This window comes from Phacochoerus africanus, chromosome 16 (assembly GCF_016906955.1).
Source record: "Phacochoerus africanus isolate WHEZ1 chromosome 16, ROS_Pafr_v1, whole genome shotgun sequence".
NCBI classification, from domain to species: Eukaryota; Metazoa; Chordata; class Mammalia; order Artiodactyla; family Suidae; genus Phacochoerus; species Phacochoerus africanus.
The window spans coordinates 6,874,455-6,880,808 of record NC_062559.1 but is presented as its reverse complement, the minus strand read 5'-3'; positions in this window follow the sequence as shown (position 1 = coordinate 6,880,808).

Here is a 6,354-nt window from a genome sequence, read left to right as displayed (position 1 = left end):
ATGCTTTATCAATAATTTTTAAAATATTGATTATGTATTAAAGTAATACATAATGTGATGTATTGAGTTAAAGCATATTATTATTACTATTATTATTGTATTTTTAGGGCTGCACCTGTGACATATGGAAATTCCCAGGCTGGGGGTTGAATTGGAGCTGGAGCTGTAGCACCATAGCCACAGCAACGCCAGATCTAAGCTGTGTCTGTGACCTACACCATAGCTCACGGCAACACTGGATCCTTAACCCACTAATTGAGGCTAGGGATTGAACTCACGTCCTTATGGATACTAGTCAAGTTCGTTACCACTGAGGCACAATGGGAACTCCCTAAAGCATATTATTAAAATTACAATGACCATTTAAAAGAAGAAAAAAAAGTAGCAATATAGGAAATATTATCAGCTACCAAAATAAATATTCTATTTCAAAAAAAATTACAATGACCAGTTTCTTTAAAATTACATATGGGAATAAACCCAGGCACCTATGGTCAATTAATCTTCAACAAAGGAGGCAAGAATATACAATGGGAAAAAGACAGTCTTTTCATCAAGTGGTGCTGGGAAAACTGGACAGCTGCATGTAAATCAATGAAACTGGAACACACCCTCACACCACGCATGAAAATAAACTCAAAATGGCTTAAAGATGGAGTTCCCATCGTGGCCCTGTGTAAACGAATCTGAGTAGGAACCATGAGGTTGAGGGTTCAATTCCTGGCCTCACTCAGTGCGTTAAGGATCTGGCATTGCCATGAGCTGTGGTGTAGGCTGCAGACATGGCTCAGATCTGACATTGCTGTGGCTGTGGTGTAGGTCAGCAGTCATAGCTCTGACTGGACCCCTAGCCTGGGAACCTCCATATGCCACTGGTGGCAGCCCTAAAAAACAAAAAAACAAAAACAAAACAAAACAAAACAAAAAGGCTTAAAGACTTAAATGTAAGACAAGACACCATCAAACTCCTAGAAGAGAACATAGGCAAAACATTCTCTGACATCAACCTTACTAACGTTTTCTTAGGTCAATCTCCCAAGGCAATAGAAATAAAAGCAAAAATAAACCAATGAGACCTAATCAAACTGATAAGCTTTTGCACAGCAAAGGAAACCATAAAAAAATTAAAAAAAAAATAAAAAGACAACCTACAGAATGGGAGAAAATAGTTTCAAATGATGCAACTGGCTTAATCTCTAAAATACACAAATTATACAACTCAACAGCAAAAACACCGACAACCCAACTGAAAAATGGGCAAAAGACCTGAATAGACATTCCTCCAAAGAAGAGATACACATGGCCAACAAGCACATGAAAAAATGCTCGATATCCCTGATCGTTAGAGAAATGCAAATCAAAACTACCACAAGATACCACCTTACACCAGTCAGAATGGCCATCATTCATAAGTCCACACATAACAAATGCTGGAGGGGGTGTGGAGGAAAGGGAACCCTCCTGCACTGGTGGTGGGAATGTAAGCTGGTGCAACCACTATGGAGATCAGTGTGGAGATACCTAAGAATGTGTCTAAGAATGAATGTCTGACCCTGGTGTGTTCAGGTCATAGCTGGTGAAGGTTTTTTCATGATGATAAGCTGAGAGGGTACCAGGCTTTACTCTCTCGGGTGGTGGGGAGGGTGCGGGCCCATGTGAGGGCTGTTCCTTCACTGAGTCAATCATGACTTTTTGCTCTAGATCCAGCTATCCCCCCTGCCCACCTCTCTTAGTCAGCATGCCCGGAACAAAACACACAGTCTTCCTCCCCAACATGCTCCTGCCAGCAGAGAGCACCGAATTCCGTTTTGTGGTGTTGTCGTTTGTTTCTTTTTAGGGCTGCACCTGCAGCGTATGGAAATTCCCAGGCCAAGGGTCGAATCGGAGCTGCCTGTGTCGCTACCACAGCAGTGTAGGATCCGAGCCGCACCTGGGACCTACACCACGGGTCATGGCAACACCGGATCCGTAACCCACTGAGTGAGGCCATGCCTGGAACCCGTGTCCTCATGGATACTCGTCGGGTTCATGACCACCTAGCGTGATGGCAACTCTGAGCGCACCAGTCGGAAGCTGCGCTAAGTCCAGGATGCCTCTTTCTCCCCCTCAACCACCCCACCCCCACCCCCAATGCAATCCACCACTAGGTTCTGTTGACGATTTCAGGTCCTAAATAGCCCTCTGTTCTAGCCACTTTGTCCATCCCCACAATTCTGCCCTTTGTGCCTGGCCTATAATAGCCTCTTGACTGGTCTGTCCATGTCTGTACCAGACCCTCCTGCTTCTCTCCACATTGCCCTAGGATTGGAAATCTCAGGAGATTTTCAAAGCTCTCAAGCCTTTTCATGCTATTCTCTTCAAGCTGGAACTCTGCAGCAGCTCCCCACTGCTGTCCAAAGTCAAGATCCTTTAATGTGATCCGTATTTCTGCTCAATCCCCTCTCCAGCTCTTCTGCAGCCCGGTCTGTACCTCATTCTCAGACACCCCGCCGTGGGCACGACCATACCTGCCTTCCTCGTGCTTCCCGTTGTGGCTCAGCAGGCTAAGAATCTGGCTAGTAACTATGAGACTGCAGGTTCGATCCCTGGCCTCGCTCAGTGGGTTCAGGATCCAGCGTTGTCCTGAGCTGTGGTGTAGGTCGAAGATGTAGCTCAGACCTGGTGTTGCTGTGCTGTGGTGTAGGCCGACAGTTGTGCGCAGTTCGACCCCTAGCCTGGGAACCTCCATGCTGCTGCAGGTGCAGCCCTAAAAAGACCAAAAAAAAAAAAAAAAAGAAGAAGGGAGAGGGGTGGCAGGAGCTACTAGAGAAATGTAAGTACTTTTTCATCTCAAGAAACGAGGCTATCTGTCTGTACTTAACCCCCTCCTCCCTGACATGTCTACTTCCTGTGGTGACTTAGTCGGCTATTTTCAGTGACAGACAATCTAGCTTCTAGCCCTGGCTCTTTCCGATTTTGGCTTCGCCAGGGTTCGGGGAGAGGCAAAGCAGCAGATGCTCCACTAGCAGTGGCCTTGGTGCCAGCAACCCGCCTGAGATGCTGTTGGTGCCCTGGGTCTCTTTTCCTGTCTGCCCTTCCCAGCTCCCTTGGCTGCTGACTCTCTGCCATCTGACCATCTGCCTTGCTCTGCCCCCCACAACCACCATGCGCTTCTGCTTTGCTGATGCTTGCAGCGTCTTTGAGCACCCATCTGCCTCAGACCTAGAAATGTCTCGAGGCTTCCATGGCTCCTCTGACCTCTGTTCCCTAAATGCCCTAGGCAGGCTTTGCTCCCCTGCTCCTGGGATCCTCACTGCTGCTTTGGACCTGGTAGGATACTTAAATAACAACGAGGCTTACGGAGTTCCCGTCGTGACTCAGCGGTAACCAGCCTGACTAGGATCCATGAAGTTGCGGGTTTGATCCCTGGCCTCACTCAGTGGGTTAAGGATCTGGCGTTGCTGTGGCTGTGGTGTAGGCTGGCAGCTGTACCTTCGGTTTGACCCCTAGCCTGGGAACTTCCATATGCAGCAAGTGGGGTCCTAAAAAGCAAAAAAAGCAAAAGAAAAAAAATGAGGCTTAAATGATGAGACATCAACCCAGCCGTGCTAATTAGTGTAGCCGTACGAAGGAAGCATTACAGGGTAGGTGATAGCTTTTTTCCTAATCCTAACACTTATTTTATTATACTAAAATATCTACTTAAGTGTTTTTTCTCTAGATGAAGAGTACCTCGGAGGAAAGAACTGGGTTGATTTATCTTTATATCCAGGGTGCCCAGAATACAGAAGTTACTGGTAAATATTGTTGAACTGAAGTTGGGGACTGGGAGAGGAAAGCCACAGAGGATGCTCTTGGTGGCAGAAAGAAAGGAAGAAAAGGGGCATTTGTGGTTTTAGGTCCATTTCTTCCTCTGAAGTGTGGGGGGCGGAGAGGAGGCGGGGGCTGGGCAGAAGAGGAAGCTGCTCTTTCTTTGTTTGCTGCAAAGATCCCTGGGTCTTGCTGGGCATTTCACCCCCACCCCCACCCCCATTATCACCCGATCCTCTATCAAGCCTGCAGTCCCACTGGTGAGAGATTCTTCCATACTGACACGCAAATGCCACTGGGTGTGTATACACATACGCAGATGGACAGATATAGAGACAGACATAATTTGCTAGTGTCTGTCAAAAAGAAAAAAGAAACTGGTGGCCCAAGGACTTAAAGCGGGGGATGGAGCTGGAGGCTGACCTGAAAAGGCTGTCTGTATACCAAGCTGGGGCTTCCCAGGGGAGCAAGCGATGCAGTGCAAGGATGCAAGTGCCGGGCAGGGGTGTCTTCAAATAATAAAAGATTTGCACTGCAAAAAATCTTTTGCAGGAAGTTCCCTCTGCAGCACAGCGGGCTAAAAAGATCCTGCGGCATTGCTGGAGCTGTGGTGTAGGTTGCACCTGTAGCTTGGATTTGATTCCTGGCCAGGGAACTCTATATACCACAGGTGTGGCCAAAACAAAAACGAAAAACTTTTATATCTAGTCACTTGTGATGGAACGTGACGGAGGATAATGTGAGAAGAACAGTGTATGTATATATGCATGACTGGGTCACTTTGCTGGACAGCAGAAATTGACAGAACATTGTAAATCAACTATAGCAGGAAAAACAAAAATCTGAAAAAAAGAACTTTTGGAGTTCCCATTGTGGTCAATGGTAACGAATCCAGCTAGTATCCATGAGGACAACACAGGTTCGATTGCTGGCCTCGCTCAGTGGAGTAAGGATCCAGCGTTGCCTTGAGTTGTGGTGTAGGTCACAGACGCGGCTCAGATGTGGTGTTGCTGTGGCTGTGGTGTAGGCCGGCAGCTGTGGCTCCAATTTGACTCCTAGCCTGGTACCCTCCATATGCTGCAGGTGCGGCCCTAAAAAGCAAAAAATAAAATAAAATAAAATAAAATAAATAAAAGTAAATTAAAAAAAAAAAAGAAAGACAAACACCTAAAAATTATTAGGGCTTCTCCTATTTGTTGTGTGCATTTTAAAGGTATTGACCCCACAATTCCACCTGAGACATTCTGGCCAGAAGAATCTGTTTTTCTGGAATGCTCTGTGTGTTTCTACTTGTGTTTAGGATGGTTGGCTGAAAACTCTTAGCTTTGATATTCTGCAACCCGAATGCTCTTAGTTGTCAGTAAAACTAAGCCTGCCTACGCACTCTTCTATTCTTGATTTATAAATAGGTTCAGCTGCCTAACAATTAAATAGACTATATTTTGCACAGGCACATTCCTTAAGGAGACATTCAGAGGGCAGATGGCTTTTACTCTTACGATGCTATGCGCAAACCATCTTCCTCACTTCCCTAAGTGGGTACATTTTTCAAGGATTGGCCATGAGACTTTTGGTCTCACAGGAAATCTTAGCATCAAATTTCCAGCAGATCTTCACAGGGACTGGCCCGAGACCAGCTTATATGTCAGAGAAGGTCTGCCCTGCAAGCTTGATATGATACATGGCCACCCATGCTTGTGGCTGTGAGAAATACCAGTGGCAAAGACATGAAGACGCCAGAGAAAAGAAAGATCAGTGGTGTCAGAGAAGGCGAAGGAGATAAGGTCTTAGGTATAATTAAATATTTGATAAGGTTGGAGGAGGAGGCATGCATGTATGAAGGCCCATGAGAGGCCTGCCGGGCAACCTGTAAGGGGACATGTGGGGAAAATGGCCCTAGGGGAACCTGTCAGAACAGGAACTTGAATAATAGGGCTGGGCATCATACAGCACTTTCAGATATGGTATTTCATGTATTTATCTATATAACACAATAAGGATTAAATATCATTACCCTTTTATACACGGGGGACATGACACCGAGAGGACAGAGACGTGTAGCTCACTTGGAGCACTCCAGCTGGGTCTCTGCCCCCTGAACCTCACCTGCTCTGCTGGGTCCAGGGTTGCCTCACCTGACATCAGGGTGGGAAGGAATGAGCTCTGCCACTGAGACCCCTCTAATGTACCCAGTTTTAGTCTAGATCCTGCAGCTTACTGGGTATCTCTTAAGCTTCCAGCCTGTTTTCTCCTGGTAAATGCTACAGTGAGTCTGGTCAATCTCTCGAGCCCAGCCCAGACGCTGGTTGGCAGCAGAGTGCAGCCGATTTGGAGGGCCAGGGACTGGACACATTGCATAGAGTGTGCACCAAGGGACTGCCTTACATGGCAGAGAAGGCTGGCAACACAGTGAGAGGCAAGAAAGCGCCCGATTGTGATACATTGGAATTACAAGCCAAAAGGCCCTGTGAAGCCATAGTTTGTAGACAGTGAGTGTGGAAGAATTCAGGAGCCAATCTGGTAAGTTTCCATGCTCAGAAAAAGAATCAGAAAGAAAGAACCTAG